The sequence below is a fragment of the Marmota flaviventris genome, chromosome 1 (genome assembly GCF_047511675.1).
Source record: "Marmota flaviventris isolate mMarFla1 chromosome 1, mMarFla1.hap1, whole genome shotgun sequence".
In the NCBI taxonomy this organism is placed as follows: domain Eukaryota; kingdom Metazoa; phylum Chordata; class Mammalia; order Rodentia; family Sciuridae; genus Marmota; species Marmota flaviventris.
Window position 1 is genome coordinate 60,619,793 of NC_092498.1, and position 25,055 is coordinate 60,644,847.

At 39.1% G+C, this 25,055-nt stretch overlaps 1 protein-coding gene across 2 annotated transcripts in view; it reads right to left on the minus strand.

The window, feature by feature from the left end:
- Magi2 (membrane associated guanylate kinase, WW and PDZ domain containing 2) overlaps positions 1 to 25,055 on the minus strand; it is a 1,283,934-nt gene that overhangs the window by 33,609 nt on the left and 1,225,270 nt on the right. The gene's annotated exons all lie outside the window — the stretch shown is intronic.

The following is a 25,055-nucleotide window of genomic DNA, read 5'->3' on the forward strand; positions in this document are numbered from 1 at the left end:
TGAAAATATCCAAAGGGGAAATAAGAATAAAAGTGTATAGAAACTTAGGTATAGCATTCTAAGAGCAAATTCAGGTTACTAGGGTTCAAGTGGGGCTTGAAAATGCCAAATGGGTAGAAAGCTTATTCAAAGAAATCAAACCTAAAGGAGGATACAAATTATCTGGATATAGGAAAGTCTAAGATCACTAAATTGAACTCAACAAGTATACCCCAAGACATCTTAAAATCAAGCTTTCAAAGGTCAAAGAAAAAGACTATCAAGACAAGGAAAAAAAGAATAACACAGGATTGTCCCAATTCACCTGACAGCTTACTTCTCAGCAGAAACCTTACAGGCCAGGGGAGAATAATATGATATTTTCATATTACTGTAGGAAAAAAACTGTCAACTGAGAATATTGTCCCCAACAAGGTTATCCTTCAGAAATGAAGAAGAGATAAAGACCTGGCCAGACAAACAAAAGCCAAGGGAATCTATTACCACCAGATCTGTTTTTCAAACTGAAAGAAAATGACATTGATGACTAAGGAGAAGACATGAGAAGGTGTAAAACTGGAAGAACCAGCCAGAGCAACCAGGCAAGAGGAGAAATAGAGTGCATCCTGCTTGGAAAAGAAGTCAAATTATTACTGTTTGCAGATGACACGATATTATATAGAAAATCCCCCAAGGTGCCAACAAAAACCTTTAGAAGTAATAAATTCAGCAAAGTGGCAGGATACAAAATCAATATAAAGCAAATTATCTAAAAAAGAACTCAAGAAGGCAATCACATTTACAAGGACTACAAAAAAATATATACTTAAAATAAATTTAACAAAAAAGGTGAAAGATCTCTACAATGAAAATCATAAAACATCGATGAAAGAAATTAGAAGAGGACCCCAAAAAAGTGGAAAGATATCCTGTGTTCATGGATTAGAAGAATCAATATTGTTGAAATGTCCATCCTAACCAAAGTGATCTACAGATTCAATGCAATCTCTATCAAAATACCATGACATTCCTCACAGAACTAGAAAAAAATAATTCTGAAATTTGTAGGAACCACAAAAAAACCTCAAATAGTCAAAACCATCTTGAGCAAAAAGAACCAAGAGAGAGAGGTATTAGAATTACTAACTTAAAAACATACTACAAAGCTGTAGTAAAAGCAGCAGAGTATTCTTATAAAGACAGACACACAGACAAATAGAACAACAGAGAGCCTAGAAGTAAGCCACACATCTACAGCCAACTGATTTTCAACAAAGGTGCTCTGAAAAAGGACAGTCTTTTAATAAACAGTGCTGGGAAAATTAGATATTTACATGTAGAAGAATGAAACTCAATGCCTATCTCTTACCTGTTACAAACATAAACTAATAATGAATTTAAATATAAGACCTCAGACTATAAAACTACTATAAGAAAAACAGGGAAATGCTTCAGGACATTGGGATGGGCAAGGATGTTGTGGGACAACACTTTAAAACACAGGAAATGAAAAACAGATAATTGAGATTACATTGAACTCAAAAGCTTCTGCACAGCATAGGATAACAGTCAACAGAGTGAAGAATGGGAGAAAATATTTGCAAACAAAACATGTGACAAGGGGCTTATATCCAAAATATATAAGGAACTCTAAGAATAAAGCAAAACAACAATGTAAAACAAAACAAAAACACACCCCCCCCCCAACTCACAAATGACCTGATTAAAAAATGGGCAACAGATCTAAATAGACATTTGTCAAGAGAAGACATACAAATGGGCAATGATATACGAAAACAGGCTCAACATCCTCATCATCAGGGGAATGCAAATCAAAACCATAGTGAGGTGTCACCTTACCCCAGTAAAAATGGATATTATCAAAAAGCCTAAAGATAACAAGGGCTAGAGAGGATGTAGTGAACGAGAACCCTTGCACACCCTTGGTGGGGATGTAAATTAGTACAGCCCTAATGGAAAACAGTATAGAGGTTCCTCAAAAAAAATTAAAAATAGAACTACCATATGATTCAGCACTCCCACTACTGGATGCGCATCCAAAGAAATGAAATCAGAATTTCAGAGACATCTGCACTCCTATGTTCACTCCAGCACTATTCATAGTAGCCAAGAAACAGGAACAACCTAAAGGCCTTTCACGTGATGAGTGATGAAGTAAAGGTGATACATATGAAATCCTGTCACTTGTGCCAAGATGGATGAAACTGGAGGTCATTATGTTATGTGAAATAAGCCAGGCACAGAAAGAGTATCACGTGACCTCACATGAAACCTAAAAACTATTGGTCTTATAGAAGCTGAGAGTAGAATGGTGGTTACTAAAGGCTGGGGGTGGGGCAAAGAATGGGGCAAGATGGATCAATGAATACAGTTAGATAAGGGCAGGAAGTTCTGGTGTGCAACTGAACCATAGGTTAACTATAGATACTAATAACATACTGTACTGTACTTCTGGCAAAATGCTAGAAAGATTTTCAAAGTTTTCATGATAAAATGATAAATGAGATATATATAACCATATATGAACATTATATAATATACATATTAAAATATTACATAATATCCCATTAATATGTACACTTTTTATGTTTTGATATATCACTTAAAATGCATTAAAATCAATTTTCAGGAATGAGTAGAAAAACTTAGTGTATGAAAGCAACTCCAAGTGGTCCTAGTAAAATGATTGGGTCTACACATTAAATTTGAGGCCTGACAGCAAGTACCTTCTAAATCACTGCTGACCTGTCCCAGGTATTAGGGAGGTGACACAGAACATGGAATAGGCAACTAGGTAACTCCTGTTCTTACTCTCCTTTTCCAGCCCCCCTCTCTCCTGGGGACCCCATTCACCTTTTGTTTCACCTGCTGCTTACATAGGAGACTGATGCAGTTGCTTGTAGTGAACTATATTTGAATGTCCATAGACATCTGAAAATACCATGTTTTCTCATATTCCTAAATTAGATCACTCATAGTACTCTCAATTTTAGCATTTGAAAAGAACTAAGACATCATATAGTTGAGAAAAATTGATACCCAAAGAAGCTAGTAGTTCTTAAAGAAATCTACCTTATTTAAAAGCATCACTTTTGAATTTTCCTTCTTCCTCCCTCCCAACTGCCAATGGTTCTGCTGCTTTCTGAAATATTCAGGACCCAACCTGGGGACATTTTTTGGAATTCTTTTATTTCCTTTATATCACCAGTCACTAAATCTTACTTTTTCCAGACTCTTGCTATTGCAAATTCTCCCGAATATCACTCTATTGTTTCTAGTGCCTCAATATCCCATTCCTGTATTTCCTGAGTTATTGTGATATTTGTCTGATCTACCATTGTCCCATGGTTCTCAACTGTGTCTGCTCATTATATTGACCTGGGTTACATTAGCAATAAGAGATGCATTCCTCTGCCTGCAGCCCCCTACTCCTAAATTCTAATTTAATTGGTGTGGGAAGGAAGCTTTATGGGTCTATTTCAAATTTTGTAAGGTGATTCTAATGGGTAGCTATGATTGAAAACCCTTTCCAAAAATGTTTCCCGTCACCCCTAAGGTTCTGCTTGGCCATTGTGGTATGATGTGTGAGAATCTTCCTTGACCCCTTGTTTCCCAGATACTGGCCTCTTCTAAGCATTCCAAGTTTTGCATTTCTCTTCCCCTTGCTTTTCTGTAGGAATCCTATGGTCATATCATTTGCTACTTGGTTCAAAATAATTTCTCACAACGTTCTATAGTCATTTTGAATCGCAGAGCCCTTTGCCCTTCTCTCTAACAATCCCAACCCCAGTGGTTTCTCAAGGGTATCTCAAGACCACTTTCCTCCATGTAGCTCTGACTACTATAGTCATGATTTCCTCCTCTAATCTCAAAATCACTTATCATTCTGATTGGTATTGTTTTGTTTCAAGGTTTTTTTTTTTTTTTTGTTGTTGTTGTTTTTTTTTTTTTTTTTTTTTTGACTCTTTGGTGAGAGGGAGAGCTCCCTGAGGGGCGGGTTCAGGGGGGAAGAACACTGTCACATTTTATTCCTGCAAGTCCCACAACAACAAACCATGTCCTGACAAGAGGTGCATTTGGTTGAACTTGTTATAGACCCAGAAGGGTAGAAAGAATCTTGGAAAGTTTTTGTGGTGGCCCCTTCCCCATAGCAGGAAGGCAGACACAGAATTCTGCTCAGACAGACCTAACATTAGCTCTTTCTTGCAAGTCCCTATTGCTCCAAGTCTCCAGGAAACTGAGCTACACACAGCATTTCTGTAGCCCAGAAGTAGCCCTGGCACATTGCACTACATTCTGAGCTGCCAACATAGGTCGCAAACTACAATTTGAGAGAAATGCTTCACAGAAACAATATAACTTAGATGATCCTGAAACAGTTACCTGGAACATTCAATTAGCCAGTTTTCCTTCACTTAACTTTTAACACAAAGAGATACTTTACAAGAAATAAGTGGATAGACAGGAAGATATCTGTTAAGAAATAAAGCTGAGAGGCAAGATGGCCACATAGAGGCAACTGCTTCTCCACAAAGAATCAAAGCAACAGGTGTGTAGGAACACTGAGGTGAGCGACTGTGGGAGAACACTGGAATTCTACACTAGACAAACAGAAGACTTGTGAAATACAGAGACCTGGGACACCATTAGAACAAGAGATACAAAATGTCCATCTCTAGCCACCCGGGCTCCACCACAGGGAGGGAGAGGGGAATTCTCCTCTCTGCAGGGGAAAGGTTAAAGATAGTCTCAGCAAAGTGGATCAGTACAGATACTGGAAATCCTAGCTGTTGGGAATGTTTGCTTTCCTTACAGGCTTACAGCCTAAGTAGACAAGAGTCCTGAAATCTGCACTATTGTGTCTGGCTTTGTCAAAGGAATCCACTTCATCTCCTAGCAAATCCCAGTGTTGTGGCCCAGAGCCATTATAAAGAGGGGACCTACTGTCTGAATTTAGACTGCTTTAGCGGTCAGAAGCCCCCAGGTATTCCTCTCTCCAGGACCCCAGGCATAATCCCCTGCTTTGGCTTGACAGGTGGCTGCCTCCTGAGCCTCAGTGGTGTGACTGACATAAACCATAAAGAATGCTACATACTACAGGATGGGAGTGGAGGGTGCGCTCCCTCTAGAACTGGGGGTTCAGGAAGCCTGCCTTCTGAGACTGGGGGTGTGGCCAGTTGTGTGTGGTTTCCCATGGTGCCAGGACTGAGAGTGGTTATCTGTTCTCAATCCTTCTCCCAGCACTGTGTTTGGGAGAGATGCCCACAGGGTGTACTGGAGCAGACATGAACATCATTACTACAGCCCTGGCTGTAGCCCACCTGAGGCACATAGCCTAAGAAGGTCTGGGAGAAACTTTGTCTAGTGATGGCTATGTTCCATTTCCCTCCTGTCAATACCTCAGTCAAGAGTAATTTTACCCAGCTGTAGATGCAACCCATTCCCGTGGTCACTACAACTGAAGAATGGGGGTGGGGGAAAAGTCCCTGCCCACAGGCATGCATACCTGGGTGTGGGGGGTGAGGGCTGAGGTCCTGCTTCTGGGTGGACATGCCCATGGTACCAGCAAGGGAATTAACAATTATTCCTGCATCTGCATATAGGTGGGGTTCCCTGCACTGGTGGTCCCCATACCTTTTCTGATCATGCACTGCTGATGAGAGTGGGTATGAGGGCCACAAAGTGGGGTGCTATGATTCCTGCCCTTGTCTTTCCCCATGAAGCACCCATATCTGGACCTGGATCTGTGTCTAATTAGATGACAAATGCTTTGGAGTCCTTACCATTGCTGGAGCAGCCAATAACCAAGAGCCATTCAAGTAACAGCCAATGTTAGTGCCTGAGGAAACTCTTATAACCTGATAGGAACCACCATTCCCATAGTGGAGGTAACACACAGGCTGCATATTCCACCCTCTGCTACCTACACCACACTGCTACAGTGTCTCCACTCTTGCATGATCTGCAGAGACAGTGGTCTCTCTCCCACTCTGACTTATACTATCATGCCCAGCTGGAAATAAACTCAACATTCTTTTTATCAAGACATGAAGCTTTTTCTAAAATAGACCATATATAAGTCCATAAAACAAGTCTTAACAAAAAAAAATTGAAATCATATCCTGTATCTTTTCTGATCACATGGGAATGCAACTAGAAATAAACAGAAAAGCTACATTAATTACACAAACAGATGGAGACTGATCAACACACTTTTGAACAAAGAGTGGATCATAGAGGAAGTCAGAAAGAAGTTTAGAAATTCCTTAAAACAAGTGAAAATGGGAACAAAACATACCAAAACCTATGGGATACAGCAAAGCAGCATTAAGAGCAAAGTTTATAGCATACATTTAAAAACTAGATTTAAAATAAATAACCTAATGATGCCTCTCAAGGTCTTGGAAAAACAATAAAGAACAATATCCAAAATTAGTAAAAGTAAGGAAATAATAAAGATTAGAGCAGAAATAAATAAAATAGACCCAGATAAATAAGATTGGAGATGAAGAAGGAAACATTACAATGTATATTGTAGAAACTCAAAGGATTGTTAGGGATTATTTTGAAAATAATACTAACAAACTAGAAAATCTAGAAGAAATTATCAAACTTCTTGACACATATGACCTACAAAATTAGACCAAGAGGATGTAAAAGACCTGATTAAACCAAGAACAAGAAATGTCATTGAATCAGTAACAAAAAAACCACCTAACAAAGAAAAGCCCAGGCTTCACTGCTGAATTTTAAAGAACTAACACCAACTCATTTCATCTCAAATTTTTCCATAGACTTGAAAGAGAGGCAACCCTTCCAAACTCATTTTATTAGACCTGCATTACCCTATTATCAAAACTTGATAAGGGCACAACAGAAAAGGAAGCTGTAGGCCAGTATCCCTGATGAATACAGATGCAAAAATACTTAACAAAACATTTGCAAATCAAATTCAGCAGCACATCAAAAAGATCAGACACCATGATCCAATTGGTTTTATTTCAGGAATATAAGAACAGTTCAACATAAACAAATCAATAAACATAATACATCTCACAAAAATAATGAACAACACATGATTATCTCAATAGATGCAGAACAGACATTTGGTAAAATTCAGCATCCCTTCATGTTAAAAGCTCTAAACCAAGCTAAAAGGATCATACCTCAAACCCATAGTCAGCATTGTACTGAATGGGGAAATACTGAAAATATTTCCTCTAAGATCGGAGACAAGAAAAAGGTGTCCACTCTCACTATTCTAATTCAATATGGTATAAGAAATTTTAACTGGAGCAATTAGGTAAGGAAAAAAAGCATACAAGTAGGAAAGGAGGAAATCAAATTATCCCTGTTTACATATGATATGATTCTATATATGGAAAAACTTAAAGTCTCCATTTGAAAACTTTCAGAACTGATAAATGAATTCAGGACAATATCAGGACACAAAATCAATGGACAAAAATCAGTAACTTTTCTACACACTAATAATGAATTTGCTGAGAAAGAAATCATCAAAACAGTTCCATCCATGATAGTCCCCAAATATATAAAATATCTAAAAATAATCTCAACTAAGTATGTGAAAGACCTCTACAAAAAAAATTACCAAACACTGAAGAAGGAATTGAGAAGACACTAAAAGATGGAAAAACCTCCCATGTTCATGGATTGAAATAATTAATATTGTTAAAATGTTCGTCTTACTGAAAGTGATCTCTAGATTCAATGTAATCCTCAGCAAAATATCAGTGACATTCTTCACAGAACTAGAAAAAACAATCTTAAATTTGTAAGCATGCACCAAAGACCTTGCATAGTCAAAGCAATCTTAAGCAAAAAGAGCAAAGCCAGGGGCATCAGAATACTGATTTCAAGATATACTATAGAGCCACAGTGACAAAAACAGCATAGTATTGGCATAAAAAGACATATAGACCAGTGGAATAGAATAGAGAATCCAGAAATAAACCCACATATCTGTAGTCAACTGATTGCCAACAAAGATGCCAAAATATACATTGGAAAAAAGACAGCCTCTTTAACAAGTGGTGCTGGGAAAGCTGGATATCCACATGCAGAAGTCCAGGATATCCACATGGGATTTCATCAAACAAGAGCTTCTGCACAGTAAAGGGAACAATTGGTAGAGTGAGGAGACAACCACAAAACAGGAGAAAAGGTTATCCTACTATTCCTCTAGCAGAGAGTTAGTACATAAAGTATTCAAAAAACTTAACAAAAAATACAAGTATTCCAATCAAAAAATAGGCAAGTGATCTGAATAGACACTTCTCAAAAGAAATACAAATGGCCGGTAAATACATGAGAAGATACTATAGATAGATTACTATCATTAGCCATCAGGGAAATGCAATTCAAAGATGAAATTTCATCTGACCCCAATTGCAATACCTATTATCAAAAGAAAGCAAAAGCCAAACCAGATGCTGGTGAGAATGTGGAGAAAAAGGAACCCTTATACAATGTTGTCGGGAATTTAAATTAGTTCAGCTATAGAAAACAACGTAGAGATTCCTCAAAAATTTAAAGATAGAACTGCCATCTGATTAGTTATCCTATTCATGGGCATATACTGTATATGAAGTCAGCATAAAAATGATATATTTGAATACACATTTTTTGCATCACTATTCACAATAGCTAAGATATGAGATTAGCCTATGTACTTGTCAACAATGAATGGATGCATGGCTAAAGAAAGTGTGGTATATATACACATTGGATTATTATTCAGGCCTAAAGAATAAAATCCTGACACTTGCAGGAAATTGGATGGACCTGGAGGATATCATGTTAAATGAAATAAGCCAGAAACAGACAAGTATCACTTGTTATCTCTCATATGTGGGAACTGGAAAAGAAAAAACAATGGTGTCTGAAAATAGAAGAAAAATTTACTAGGGACTGGGAAGGATGCTAGGAGGAGGGGAATAAGGGTAAATGAAGGGTAGATGGACATGATCAGTGTATCATGCATGCACATATAAATATATCACAGTGAATCCCATTAATCTGTACAATTAATGTATCAATAATCATAACAAAATTTTTTTTTTATGGTGCTGGGGATTGAACCCAGGCTTTGTGCATGTGAGGCAAGCACTCTACCAACTGAGCTATAGCCCAGCTAAAAATAAAATAAATTTGAAAATTAAAAAAAAAAAAAACATGCTTCTGGATTAGGTTGAGGTTGAGAGGGTCAGTAGAAACTGGGACCATTAATCTTGTGTCTTCTTCAACTATCTTAACAAAAACCTATATTGAGGGACTGGGGTTGTAGCTCAGTGGTAGATTGCTTGCCTAGCATGTGTGATGTGTGAAGCACTGGGTTTGATCCTCAGTACCACATACAAATAATTAAGTAAAATAAAGGTATTGTATCCATCTAAAACTAAAAAAAAAAAATTAAAACCTATATTGAAATTTCCATCAGAATGATTACTTTGTGATGCTGCAAGATGTTTATTCATTCACTTCTTTATTCACTCTGGTTTTTCTGAACCTGCAAAGCCTTGTATTAAAAGGCTGGGCTGGGGTTTGTGACTCAGTGGTAGAGCACTTGCCTAGCATGTGTGAGGCATTGGGTTCAATTCTCAGCACCATATTAAATAAATGAATAAAAATAAAAGTCCATCGATAGCTAAAACAATATTTAAAAAACCAAACAAACCTAGGCTAATAACATAAAGTCCTTGGCCTCCAGGAGTTTGAATTCCTTCAGAAAAAGGAAATATGCAAATATTGATAAGGATGTTGTAAAACAGGAAGTGAGAGAACAGGAGAGATCTTTGAAGGGTGATAAGATTTCAGATGCCCATGGACTTGGGGAAATAAAGATTCATGGAGAGGCAGCCTTTGACAGTCATAAAGGAGGAAAAACTTTGGGGAAGGGTTTTCCAAGCCAAGAGATCAGCATATGCCCAGCCATGAAAGTCAGAATGTAGAATAATGAAAGTTGTTCAGTGTAGTTGAAGCCCAGATATCTGATAGGACATTGTGAGAGATAAGGAACTGAAAAGTAGAATGGGGCCAAATCAGGGATGGCTTTGGGGACTTAATTAAGTCTTGTTTTGTTTTTGTTTCTTGTGGAAATGTTTTTTTTTTTTAATTTTTTTAAAATTGTAAATGGATATAATATCTTTTTATGTATTTATTTTTTTTAATGTGGTGCTGAGGATCAAACCCAGTGTCTCACACATGTGAGGCAAGTGCTCTACCACTGAGCTACAGCCCCAGCCTGTGGAAATGTTTCTTTAGTGGGCAATCTTCTAGTGCAATTGTTGTGGGCTCAATAAGCTGAGAAGACTGACCACTCTCGTAGGGAAAACAGGTAGAAAGTTGTTCCAGGAGAGTGAACCTGAACTGGGATAGAATGACCAGAGGAATGGAAGAGAGGGTTGATGTGAAAGGAAAGTAGTGTTCAAACTTGGGAACTCATTGTATATATCTGAGTGGGGAAGTCAGTTAAAGTGGTTTTGAGATAGGCAACTATGAGGGCTAATGGTACCTTGATAGGTAGTTGTAGGAGGAAAGGTCACGGATACAATTTTGAATACACAAATGGGGGTTATCTGGGTAAAAATGTCCAGCAGGCACTTGGAAGTCTTGGGATGGAGTTGGAGAATGGAGGAAGAGATAACATCACAAATATCAGAGTAATGGTCACAGTGGTGACAGGTGGAATGATGAGAGCAGGAGAATCCATGAACCAGAGGATGGGAAGGGGTGATATCACTTGGAAGAGAGTTGGAGGCCCTACAGGAGCAACTGGAGAGGAAGAGGATGCAGCTGATGCAGTCACCAATAGTGATGGTGGTCACAGGGAGTCCAAAGGGGCTGGAGAACAGAATTAGTTATTGGATTTTGTTACATAGTGAGACTGGTGGTCTTTAAGGGGACACTTTCACATTTTTTTTTCATTCTTGATGAAATTCAGATTTTAAAATGCAATATATCATTGGAAAAGAGAAAATTAAACACAGCATGCTTATTTTCAGAATATGTTGAAACTTTAAGCACATAGGACGTGATTTCAGATTAGAGTTTTTCTGTTTCTTTTCTTTTTTGTACTGGGGACTGCACTCAGGGGCGCTTCACCACTGAGTCACATCCCTAGTCCTTTTTATTTGTGTTTTTAAATTTTGAGAAAGGATCTCACTAAATTGCCTAGGTTTTCTTTGAACTTACAATCCTTCTTGTCATCCCAAATCACTGGGATTACAGGTGTGTGCCACTACACCCAGCAAAGACTTTTTATTTTTCTACCTGGGATCTGGGAATTGAACCCAGGATTCACTTAACCACTGAGCCACATCCCCAGCCTATTTTATATTTTATTTTGAGACAGGGTCTCACTAGGTTGCTGAGCCTTGTTTTGAACTTGTGATTCTCCTGTCTCAGCCTCCTAGGTTACTGAGATTATAGGCATGTGCCACTGTGTCTGGCAGACTTTTTAAAATAGATAATGAGCACCCTGTTTTTCTTAAACATTCTCCACACAGAGAGTTACTTTAGGATAGAAATGGTGTCTTATTCATCTTTGTACTGTGCCCACCCCAGTTCTCTGAAATAACAAGCCAGAAAACCCAGGGCCTGGCTTCCCATGACAGGAGCTCAGTAGGAGCCCTAGTTATCTGAGGTGGGTATCCACGCTGGGGTGAATTCCCTCAGTGGCTCAGAACATGGGGCATGTTGTGGGAAAGGTCTATGGTGAGGTCCATGGAGTGGCAGGTAAAGCTAAGGCCATTTCCCACTCACAGTCCTAGCCATCATTTCTTGAGGACTACATACCTGGCACTGGGCAAAACAGGCAGGAAAGCTTTGGTTCTCTTCCCAGCCTCTCCCAGTCTAACCCTCTCCCCAGTCATCTCAGGGTGGAACAACCACATTTTATTAAGTAAGTGGGCAATTCTCCTTGCAGCCTCCCTGAAGCCTTCTCTCTGCCTTCCATACATTCTCCTTCTCTTCCTACCTCTCAGACTGCTGAAGCTGATTAAAAACCTGAATAAACTCTCTAGCTTCAGTTGCTTTTCATTGACTCATTTAAAAATCGCCGGTTTTGGAGGTCACATAGCTAAGCAATGTATTATTAGCCTTTCACCAACTTTATCTGTAGATAACTCCTCTGATGTGTGGGTTGTGATGATAATGGCTCTGTAGGTTACTTTTCAGGGACTTGAAGGGCACTTTTATTGAAACCACTGACTCTTCACTTGGGCCTCCACAAGTGTCTGATTGGTGACCTTTTGACATCAAAAGCTGAAAACCCACCCTCAGATCATGCCAATTCCACCATTTTCTGAATATGCCTCCCATGAAGAGCCATAAAGATTGATTACATGTGTATATAGACTACTTCACCCAAATCACCTTTCCCATGCCTTAAATCACCCTGCTTAATTATCACATAAATATGCCCAAAGCTTACCCTTGGGAGGGGGATTTGAGACTTGAGCCTCCTGCCTTCCTTGAAAATAAACTTTCTTTCTTTGTTGCAAAATGCATTATCTCAGTTATCAGCATACTGTGTGGTGGAAAAAAAAAATGGGTACTGTTTGGGAACACAGCCCTCTCCTGATCTTTGCCATCTTCTCCTACTTGCCATTTAAATGTAACTGTCACTGGGCTCTCTGTACACTGTGTGACCTCTCTGGAGGAGCTCATCCCCACTCATAGATCCAGCTGTCCTTTCTGGAATCCCCAGATGCTCTAGCTCCACCTCCTGAGAGCTACACTCAAGTGCCCTGTTTCTGGGCTGCCTCACATAAGTGTCCTTGAGACACCCGAAACTTGACAAGTCCAAAACTGACCTCATTACTTTTCTGACTCTCTCTCTCCTTCACTTTTGTTACTTACAAGTTCAGTACTTCCATCAGTGAAATGTCTGAAATAGTCCCCAAATCCAACCCCCTGGGCTGTTTCCACTCTCACTTCCTTAATTCTGGCCTACACATCATTTGCCTCAACTTTTGCTGCAACATTTTAACTATATTTTCCTTATAAACCTATCTTAAATATTACTGAGGTAGATTTCTAAATATAGATACTTGTACTTTCTCATTTAAAACATTTTCTGATGACATTTGATTATATAAGCTTTGAATTCCTTTGCTTATTGAAGGAAGACTTTTACCCCCACTGTTATGGCTGGGGATTGAACCCAGAGCCTTGTGCATGCTCAACACATGCTCTACCACTGAGCAGTACCCAGCCTCACAAGGATTTTCAAATAGAGCTTCTTTCCTTTTATCTGCTCCTCTTTCTCATTTAGCTTATGCTGCAGCTGTTTTGAACACGTTCCCCTGACTTTGTGTTAGCTGTTTCCTCTGCTTGGAAACCGCCTTATGTCTTGTTCAGCCAGGTGAAATCAGACTTGTCACTCAAGGTCCATACTACCCTCTTGGGTAGAACGTTCTTTAACTCTGCTAAGCAGATTTAGTATACCACCTACTTTGGGTTCTTATCACCTTTTGCCAACACTATTAATATTTGTTCCAATGCCTGATTTTCTTCCTGTCACTCCTACCAGCTTTTGGGTGTACATGGCAGAGTCTTGCCTGTTAATCTTTATATCCCTAGTACTGAGAACATGCCTGGGGACACAGGAGGCACTTGATAGATTTGTAGAACTGGACTGAAACCACAAAGAGTCATTTTCTTTCTTTCTCTCTCTCTCTCTCTCTCTCTCTTTTAAAGTTAGAGACTCTAGGGAGCTGATTCTGGCCTCTTCATCCCCATTGGATTACAGACAAAGTCAATCATACAGAAAAACAGTCTTTTTTGTTGTGTTTTTAGAAGCAGAAAAAAATACCCCTTTACATTATGGTCACTAGACTAGATTTTCCCAATAATTATTCCATGGCTTTATACTTTTTCTAACACATTGCAACTTTTTCCTTTAGGCCCTAACTTAGGTTTACCTCAATCAATAAGCTATCCTTGAGAGACACTTTAGAGAACTGATACAATTAAAACTTGTTTTTGTAGACATTTTCAAGGAATGATTGTGACAGGGTATGTGTGTGTATAGATAATTATATCAGCATAAAACTATTCGATAAGGAAATGTTTAGCAGTAGACCAATTAAATACTTCCCTGAGTGAATAATATTGTCTTTCATGTTAAATTTAAATCAATTCTGAATGGTAACGATAATTAGCAAGATCATTAACAATTGCAAAATATGTTTCAGAAAAAATTTAGAGAGCTAGCTTAAAAGAATTTGGTGGAGAGATGCTTAGCGGTGGTGGTGACAGTGTAAGTGGGGGATAATCAAATCAGAATTGAGAAATGTGTTAGTTTGATTCATACTTACATGGCTAACTGTGGAGACTGAGCATGAGTTTCAGTTTCTGTTCAAAAGCCAAACTGACATTTAAGAATATCATTCCAGGTAAAGTATGGCAGTAGCCACATGCCACTGTAGGACTGGGCAGTGGAAAGTGGGCTCCTTTGCTAATGTATTTGGGGTAAAAAGTTGCTTGAATCATAGTTGCAAGGCTACCGTCAAACTTCTGTTCTAATATATGTGGGATATTTCTTCTTACCTTAAGATTTTTTAACCTCATATTCAAATGAAATATCTCCAATACCTGGAAATATCTACTTTGAAATAATGGGGAATACTGTTTGGATATACAACTTTGAAAACATAGTCACAAATGGACTCTTTTTAGAACAAAAAATTTTTTTCCCCTTAAACTTGGCACATCACTGAGTATGGAGGAAGGAAGATGAGATGACCAGTGCTGACTGGATTACTGACACAAAGCAGGCTGGGAAGTACCCATGAGGCCACCTGGAGCTCAGTATTCCTAGGGATGCTGACTGTGGCTCTTTCTGTCTGGAGCAAAAAGGGTGATTTAGGTTGGAGCTGTCTATACTTGAGCTGAGAGGAACTAAACTGAGGTATCTGCATTGAAGCCCAGGGGACATTTTTTGAACCATGTGGAAAAGTGAGTTTAGCTCCCATTGTTCTCTCCCCATGCCTTCCGTCCTGCTGGGTCCAGGCTGGGCTGGTCCCTCTAGAATTCAGTGCATCTCAAATTCTCATGATCTCACAAATCCCATCCTTATCTCTCATAAGGTCTCTGTTATAAATATCTTCCAGAACTCTAGCAGTAATTAGACAAGCTACTATGAAAGAGAAAGCATCATACACCAGTTAAAAACATATGCAAAACCAAGGCTCATTAGAAGAAAGATAATATTCATGCAGATTTTACAAACCGTGTCTTTAGGGTGGCCCAATAAGTAGAAATATGGGGACCCATGCTTGTCACTTTTCATGCACATGGAGAGACTGGAAGGTACCATTCCTAAAGGAAGGGGAGGAACAGCCTAGGACCAATCATTAGAATTAACAGAACCAGTGACAAAGATATATTATTACTGTTAGAATCAAGATTGCTTAGTATGTTTAGAGCAGTTGAATAAAAATTATCTAGGTAGTAAGAATAAAGACTTTAAGTAAAGCTAATCCTATCAAGCATGCAGCAAGTGAAATTAGTGAAAGACTGAGCTACATGTGTATTTCTAAAGTAGAATTTTCTTAAAACACGGAGGGCATCCTGAGGTGCTTTTAGGGAGGCACAACTATTAATAAAATTTGAAATGGTAATGCCAGAATTCTTATAAGAATTTCTTGTAATAATGAGATGTTTTAGCATTATCAGCTGTCATTTGAGAATCAGTAATCATTTCTAAATTTTAAAAAATTCTAAAATAATGACATGGTATCTCTATGTTTATATTCATGATTTGTCTAATAATCTCATAAATTCTTATAGTTCCCTTTACCTCTAACATTCTGCTTACTTATATTCAAAGTTCACAGTTGACTTGCTGGGTGGAATTGCTTTCCAGGAAAAAAAAAATAAAGCTAAAGAGAATTGCAGCCATGTCTTGCCTGTTCCACTCTGCTGTACTCACCTGATCTGAGCTGTGCTTTGAAATCAACCTCTTAGCATCGCTGGAGCTAACTAAAACCTCTTGGACTATGTCTGGCTTAGTTGATGGACAATTGTTCTTTACCTATACAAAGATAGACACTAAAAATTCTGGAATATCTAGGTCAACAATCTCCAAGAGACAAGACCCCTAGTATAGGCAATAACTGGCCCTGCTACACCTGCTACCGTGTCTCAGTGCCACACATGTGATGTCAGGGAGCATGTGCTCATTGTTTAGAGCACTTGATCCATCAGCTCAGACATGTGGAGGCCTGATTCCCTCCTTGCCAGTGTACACAAATGAAACTCCCCGCCCCCCCCCCCCCCCTTAGACTCGACTTGTTCCACATGTGTCCTGTATATATGGCTTTAAGGTGCAGAATGGACTAGGACTCCACACTGATTTTGAATGGTTCCCCAGGGGTCTTTTTCCTCTGATGGTGCTGGTGCATGTTTGAGTTAAGGAAGAACACAGTGGGAGACCTAATGCCTCTGGTTAAAAGGGAGGAGAACTCCCTGTGGCAAGGGAGTGAATGCTTCACAATGAATGTCACACGTGGAAATTAAATTTTAGGATTTATTAATTGAGTTTACCATTTAGCCCTGCCAAGATGCAAGTAATTTTGTGAGAAAATGATCAAGCTGTTTAGTGTCACACAGAGAAGTCTCTCATTTGGTTTTAAACATGGCATTTACTGGGCTTGAAAGATAGAGTGCTGGGAAACCTTATACCCAAAAGGTCAAATAAAAGGGCTCAGAACATGGTGGAAAGAAATAGTTGTGAAGGCAGGAGTAGAAACTCTAGTAAATGTGAGAATCAGAGGGCTGCATACTGCGCACGGTCTATTCAGGGCTTACGCTATGAGTTATGTGTTTAGCCCTAAAACACAGCATCCTCATGAAGCCAGGGTCACCCTGAAAAGACCAGAGACCTTTATAAAGAAGTGTAAAGGTAAGCTATTCTGTAAGCAAATGTATTAGCCATATTATAGCTAATAACTGTTTAGTCGTGACTGTGTGTTTTTTGTTCTATTAAAATGTTTTTGCGCCCAAATACCACCTTGAAGAATATGTGATTCACAAAGTTTAGAGATTTTGTTGCAAATAGACCACAGAATATAAGCCTAGAGTAAGGTGTTGTATGAATTTATTTTTGGTCCTGAGGGAATTCATTTAAAAAGAATTATTGGGAAGTCCTTATCAGAACAGGACACTGGGGATTGAATGAGAGTTGGAAGCTGTTTGTGAAAAACAAAAATCTAGTCAGTGGCAAAAATATGGAGTTAGTACAAAAATCAGTGGTTTCCACAGGTTAAAAGGAACGAAGGGATGAATATACAGAACACTGAGAATTTTTAGAGCAGGTAAAATATTATGACGGTAGATACATGTATACACATCTGTTCACATTCATAGAATGTATTGCACTGAGAGTGAGCCCTAGTGTAAACTATGAACCTTGGGTGATAATGGTATGTTAATGTAGGGTCGGCATACATAACAACTGTACTACTGTCACAGGGCATGGTGACCATGGGGGATGATGTGCATGTGTGGGGCCAGGAAATACATGGGAAATACCTGTACCTTTTGTATTCAAATTTGCTGTGAACTAAAACTAATATAGAGAAATAATCTTTAATAAAGAGAGTTGGCTTAGGGACTATTTTTTGCATTAGAAATTGAGGCTCTAGAGGGGTTTAGGGTACTTTAATTTAGAAGCTGTGGCCGGTGTGTTGCATGACTTGGGAGAACTAGGGTAGGGCAGTAGGCACAGGCACCTCTGAAATGATGCTCCGGAGACTTGATGTTCGCTGGTATGGCAACTGGCTGAACCCATCCCCAAATTGGTCCTAAGGTATGGGACTTTGCTTTGAACACCTGGACACCAGGGTATTGTTGACAAGCTCCTTCACAAGGATTAAAACCTTTTCTGTAATGTCTTCATTTCAAGACAAGTAAAAATCAGACAGTAGGAAAAGCAGCTCTGGTGTGTAGCAATAACTTCGTAATGGGTCTAGCTGAGGGGTTAGAAGCTCATCTTGAATCAACACTCGCATGCTGTGAAGCACAGGGTCAGACTGTCCTCAACGAGGAGAGTGGAAACCACGCTCAGATTGTGGAAAAGGCAGGAGATGGAAGATGGGATAACAATGGGAGGAAAATTCAGTCTTCTTTCTTTGTCTAAGTTGCTATGGCTGAAAGTCATAGAAATGCAGAGTGCTTCCCTAGGTAGGCAAAGGAGGAGGTAAGGTCCTCTTTTACAATAGAGTGAGAAGAGACAGATCCAGCAACCTATAGGGCATGGAGTTCTATAAATTTGCTGGGATAGCATTTAAAAAATAGAGAGTCCTGGGCCCAACTGGACTCCATCAGAATCTCCTGTGGGTATGTGGAGTATGAGAGGAGGTATGGGTATTTGTATATTTAAAAGTTGGAATTATTGCTCTAAAGCTTATTGGGGGTGGGGTGGGGACAAAGACTGAGAGGAGGAGGAGGGAGTGAGGATAAAAGGGAGAGAGAGATGCTTCTGACTCTTCTCAAAGAAGTGTCTCTGTCCCCATTTTTAGCCTCATAGGGTTTTCTGAATCTTCATATTTAATATAGTTACCTGACCTCTGCTACTCACCTCTCACTTCCCCACCACTTGAAAAACATTTTCTTGAATTTGTGATTTCTCTGAGGTTCATCTGATATTATCAGTGATATCATTGCCATTTATCAGTGTTTCTGCTAAAAAAGCTGTCTTTCCTCCTGGACTTTTGTGGAAAGTACCCTTTTATGGACAGTTTCATTTTTGTTAGGGCAAGGAAGAGAATGTTTCAATTAGACCCTAAAAATAAGATGTTCAGCCTGGGTTACTGGAGGAGCAGGAATTTAGGTTTTCCAAGATACACTTGGATACTCTTCTCAATGGGATTTGGGAAAGATATCTCTTGGTCCATTCATCTCCTTTCACAACTTTGATTGAATCTTAAAAGTGAAATGGATTCTCCTTGGGAGAAGTTTTGGTCACTATATGGTCAAATACATTTTATTAGGGTCTTAAATGCCTAACAAGCAAGGATTTGCAGGGGTTGGTGGTGTGTCACTTAATATATACTTAAGGAGAAAAAAAATGCACTTTGGAAAACATGTAAGAATATGTAACAAGGAGGAATATCATTATAGTCTGTGAGTTGCAATAAAACAATGTGAAGAAATTGGATTTCACCCAAAGAACACATAAAATAGTACCTGAGGTTTGGGCTGAGCACTGAGGAAAAGAATTTCAAAGTTATGTGTTCTTTAAGGAAGCCCCTGCCTCAGGCTCCATGGAACAGGAGAGCGTACTGTGAGTTTTTTTATAGGTAGAGAATTCCTCGGGTGGTCTAAATGCTGCAGAGAGCAGTGTTGAGCCTTTTAGGCAGGAAGAGGAACCCTGCTGTCTGTGATATAGCCCAGGGTTCTGCCAGACAGCCTGTCCTCTTCCCTGGGTGCTTTATCATTTCCTCTTACTCAGCAGAAGGTGTTCTTGAGTGATTTGTGGAACCTCTCATGGAAAAGGAAGATACACTCAACCATGAATGTCAGAAGATGAAATTAAATTTCAGAATTTATTATTGAAGCAAGCCGCCTTTTGCCCTATTGGAAATGTAGGTGAATTAGTGCAAAGGCTACAGAGCCACTTACAGCTCCCATAAACCAGCCTCTGAGGAGGAGGTGCAGCAATGGCCCTTTGTCTTCCCATGGGGCATATCAGCACGCCTGAGGCTTAGGTGATAGTACAGTGCTGCAGGCTTTCCTACCTGGCTGCTGGCCTGGGAAGAGGAATGATTAGCAAATTTGTTGGATGGACTTCTGGCTCACTAACTTGGAATTTTTTATTCAGATAAGATCTAAGCGGAGATTCATCCATACTCAGCAAGTCCTTTCCTCAGAAACAGTGTGAATCACTGGTTTGAATATTACAAAGGAAATGCTTAACAAACTGAAGAAGCCAAGTGTTCTTCAAGAATTCTTAACACTCTAGATGTACTTATTAAATTCTATGAATAATTAATAAAAACCATTTCATTTTTTTTTTTTTTTTTTTACTAGAGCAGATCCTTCGAGACCTTCTCATCCATTGTCACTCTGTTAGAAAGTGTTGTTACACATGCCCTCTTTATTAGATTGTCTGCTCACTGAGGGCTGGGACTGTGCCTTACTTCAGTGCCTGCAAAGAGTTGTACAGGCAGTAGGTATGTAGTACATCTTGGTTTGGTTGAGGAAATATTAATTATATTAATTAACAACATTCATCCCAGGATTTGTCCCATATAGAATATTTGGTAAGGGCATAGTGTCTGGAATTTAGGTTTGAATGATCAGAAGGAAGAAAGGAATTGCTGAGCAAATAATTATAAATAAGATTATAAGGGTATGTTTATTTCTATGTCAGTATATGTTATTAAGAAGAACATGTAAACAAGCACTGCTTATTGCCATCTAAGTAAGGACCAGTTCTGCTGAAACTGGTGCCCGGATATGATGGCTGTAAGTCATTTTAATTTACTGATTAAAGGAAGACTTTTAACTCACGTATTTGGCCAATTCATTTTTTCAGCGATAGTCACTAGCTCAGATAGATCTTTTCTCTACTTAGTGCGTTTTTATTATACTTATAAAATGTAAACAATTTCGTTTACCAAGGGCCTGTAATCAAGTCAAAACCTATTAAAGATGCAATTAACTTTGAAAATGGAAGTGTAGGCAGAAGTATAATTTGCAGATTGGCTATTTCTGTACGGTTGTGTGGGCATTTGGTGTTTGTTGTCACTGGGCCATTTACGTTGTGAGAATTTGGCTTCATCCTTTTTAACCCTGCCTGGCCTCCTAAAGACCACTGAGGCTCCCACTGACAACTGGACTCTCTTCAGTATTCTATTCATAAAGACCCGCTCTGTTGCTTTTTAAAGGAACAAGCAGGCCAGAGCACCAACCAAGACCGAAAAGCATATTTGCTTTATTTCAATCAACTCCTAACAGCAAATGTTACCAAGGGAAATGTTCCCCTTTGTTCTGAACTGCTTGTGTTGGATTTTTTTTTTTTTTTTTCATCCAGTGGCACCTCTATTTACCTTGCCCTGGCTGTGTGGCTGTGTGCCCTGAATGCTAATGAAGGACACCTGTATTTCAAGGTGGGAGCTAATTTGTATAATTTATGCCTGTGCAGTTTTAAAACCATGATACACCCTTTCTTTTCTCTCAACTTTTTAGATTTAATTTGAATAGCAACAACCAGTGCCAAGGAGGGCACTGCTTTTGATGTCTCCTCTTTTGATTCTTTTCTCAGTAGGTAGGTTTCATTATGCCTGCCAGTTGCTGAGATGCATGTCAGAGGAGAGGAACTCACACTTGCCACTGAGTTTATAATCAACAAATTCTTATCCTGAGGACTAGAGTAGAGTTGAAGTATCTATCTCCTGAGCTTCCCTCTTTCAAGGACTTAACTATAAAAGCAACTTCTCCTTCAAAGCCCTTATCCTTTTCCAACTCCCCTTCAGCTGCTGACAGCCTCTCTGTGCAGCCACTGCCTTTGTGGCTGCATTTGTTGATTTACACCTCTGAATTGGCCAAGGTGTCACCTGATGATGAGTCTTATGGTAATTATGGATGGCCTATTTGCAGCAGTGTACTTACTCCTGTTCTCACTCCCTCACTTGGCTTCACACAGGTTTTGGCTAAGCAGTGATCTGACAGACTGCCCTTGGTATTTTTTTTTTTTTTTCCCTTTCAATTGTACCTGTGCTTATCTCTCTGTCACAGATCACCTTAAGAACTCAGAGCTGGAGTTTTGCATTTCTCTTGACTGAGATCAGCTTTTCCTTGACAAGTTGGTAAATCCAGATAAGGGTCTTGCTTCCAAGCTGTTCTGAATTCTGGTCTCAGAGGGAGTGCTGTGGAAATCACTGGCAACCGGCATCAACTGTTCCTTCTCTCCTCATCCTCAGAATCTACTCCGCTTCAGGCTGGCTTAGCCTGAAGGCCAAGTATGTTTCCTGTGGACTCTGAGAACCCCCTTTAACAATCCTTTAAGGATGGATTTTATGCCAAGTTTAGAAACTTAAAAGGCAAATAAAAGAAAACAAACAGGTTTAGATTAATATTGGACAGAAAACTCGGTTCTTCTGTGATTGGGGTCCGTCTGGACAAAGTAGATTATGTGCTTGTTTCTATCTATTGACAAACTCAAGCATTTTCTTTTGTTGTTATTTTTCTGTTATTGTGTTTTTTTATCCTTTCCTCTCGAGAATTTTATTAAAATACACGTTAGCTTATCTTGGACATTAAAGTCTGTTTCAGTATGTAGTCTATGTAACCGAAGGTGGAGAAATTGAGTTTCTAGTTTTGGGCCTTCCTTGTAAACTGGGGTCATTTGTAGAGTCATGAATGTGGATGCATATTTGTCTGGCTTCTGATGCAGAAGACTTCACATCACAGGCCAGAGACAGCTCTCCTTAGGAGGGCTGCTTACAATTTTGGTCCAGGCCTGGTGTCTGGGAACATGACTGGTAAATTGTCCCCAATGCTGATGTAAAACTATTGCTAAATGATTGGGGTGTCTCATTGTACTCCAACTGTTTGTAAAAATGATGCAGTTTGTGTCGAACATATGCCTTCCTTCTGGGAGTCTGGAATTTTGGTGTGTGCCAGGCAGAGGCTGCCTGCTTGACAAGCCCCACTGAAGAGCTGGCATGCTGAGTTGCTAATGAATTCCCAGGTCCATCCCTGCATTTTTGTTGCTGGGGGGCAAAGTACGCTCTGGGTGACTTTTCACAGGGGAGAGGGAGAACTAGAAATGAAGAGAGGGAGAGAAGAGAGGAGAGAGCATAAGGAAGCTTCCAGACCCTGCCTAAATCTTTTTCTCATAGATCCCACTGTGCATCCTTATTACATTGCTGTAAGAAATCTTAGCCATGAGAACAACTGTGTTCTGTGCCCCAGAATCCCTCCTGGCAAATCTCTGAATGAAGGGGTGATCTTGGGACTCCTGATCATCCCCTCTCCCCATTAGTTGCTATGAAATTCCAGAAATATTGTTTGATGGCATCTTCCTCAAAGATGCTGATGTGATCCCTCATCTTTCTGTTTTCTCATGTATCCTATGTATCTTTCAACTTAAGATTTTCCCGAAGAAATAAAGTTTACTCAGTTTATGACTATTCTTTTACTGCCCTAAAGGAGATTGGTCTACTCTGTTAAATTTTTCTTTTGTGTGTTATATTGTGTGCCTGTATGAATATATAACAACAAATCCCACCATATGTACAACTGTAAACTGCCAATAAAAAAATGTGGAAAGAAATTTGTTTTGTAGCATCATTTCTGAACTAATTATATAGTCAAAATCCATGTCAACTTAACATCTAAAGTAGCTGATAAGCTCTGACGTTACCAGACAGTACAACTAAATGCTACATTTTAGAAAATTATATTTAGAAAAAAATTCATGATACTGCTATAGGTAGTAATAATGGCAGTTGTCCTCTCAAAAGCATGCCCAGATATTTTAAATGTTCCCTGTGTTGGTTAATTTGAGAACTTAGCCAGCTATTTTTGGATGATGTTGGAATTAATGAAATAATATTGATATGATCTTAGATTTTTGCCTTGTTCCAAAACGTGTTTTTATTAAAGATAATTTAAAGTGGCTTCATACTTACTCATTACAGTTTGAGTTAAGCCACAGGGTGGTCAGTTGTCCTAAGTGCACTATAGACAAACATCTGGTGTGGTGGATGCTGAAAGCATGGGCCAAATAGTGGCTCAACTAAAGAATGAAAACTATGTCAGTCAGATTAATTTTTAAAAGGTTAACTTGTTGGAACAATAAGAAAGGGAGTAGCCCTCTGAAAATTCCTTGGCATAGTTAAGTATCCAGTATTGCCATGGGGTGAAACATTGCTTGAGAATGAGGTATTTTTCCGAAGTGATAGAATTTCACAGGTCACTTCAATATTATTGAATTAGTTAATGCTCTAGGGTGCAAAAAGTTATTTTATTCAAGGAGTTCAGATTCTTTACTAAGGGATTAATGCTGGTGCTACTTAGGAAATTGGGCCTATGCTTTTTGCTAATATTAATATTCAAAAATACTTCATTAGATTCAAGCATTAAAGGTAGAAACCTGGGATAAAATATTTCCTCAGCACTATAGCCAGCCCCACAGAAATGCCTGAATGCTCTCTGACTCAATGTGAGGGCTTGCCATCTTTTTGTAGAGCACAAACAATTCTCCAGAAACACAATATCTTTATTAAGGGCCGTTGAATTCAGCTATTTCAACTGAACTTAATGATCTTTCCTGCTAAATATGGAGATGTTAGTTATTTAGAAAATGTATGAAAAAAAAAGCACAAACTGAAAGGGAAAAACACTCTTGGAAATTCTTTTGGGTAGAGGTTGGAAGGGTGAAAGTGAGTCACTGTGCGCACATCAGCAATTTGAGCTCATTGTTCAGGTCAGCAGTTAAATTCTGTTTCCCCACCCTGAATAGGATTATCTGTGCTGCTCTTTTCTCAGGTCTCTCTGTCTCTGAATAGGATTATCTGTGCTGCTCTTCTCTCAGGTCTGTCTGTCTGTCTCTCTGTGGCTTCCTGCATTGTTTTGAGGACCAGCTCAGGTTTTAAGGCTTTTTGTGTCCTGACCACTCAGTTCTTTCTGATAGACTACTGTTACACTGTTGGTGAGATCTGTCATGGGATGCTGGAAATAACTTTAAAGATTTAAAAATCTTTAAAGACAAAAATCTATGAACTAAAATGTACTTTAAAGCTTTTTCTCAAAAGCATATAGAAATACAACGTAGGAGTGAGTTTTCGGGATAATCCCTAAAGGCATGCAACCTTTGCATGAACTAAAGTTAACCTTTTAAACTTCACAGCTGAAGATGTATCCTTGCTTGTCTCCTGGCCCCACTTAAAAATCCTATGGGACAGCCTGCTCATGAGCAATTTGAGGAAATGTTTCACAAATTACTGTAGACTCAAATGAACAGAGGACTATCAGCCAAATTGCAAATGTTCTGATGTGTAAGTGGTGCTGGATCTCCT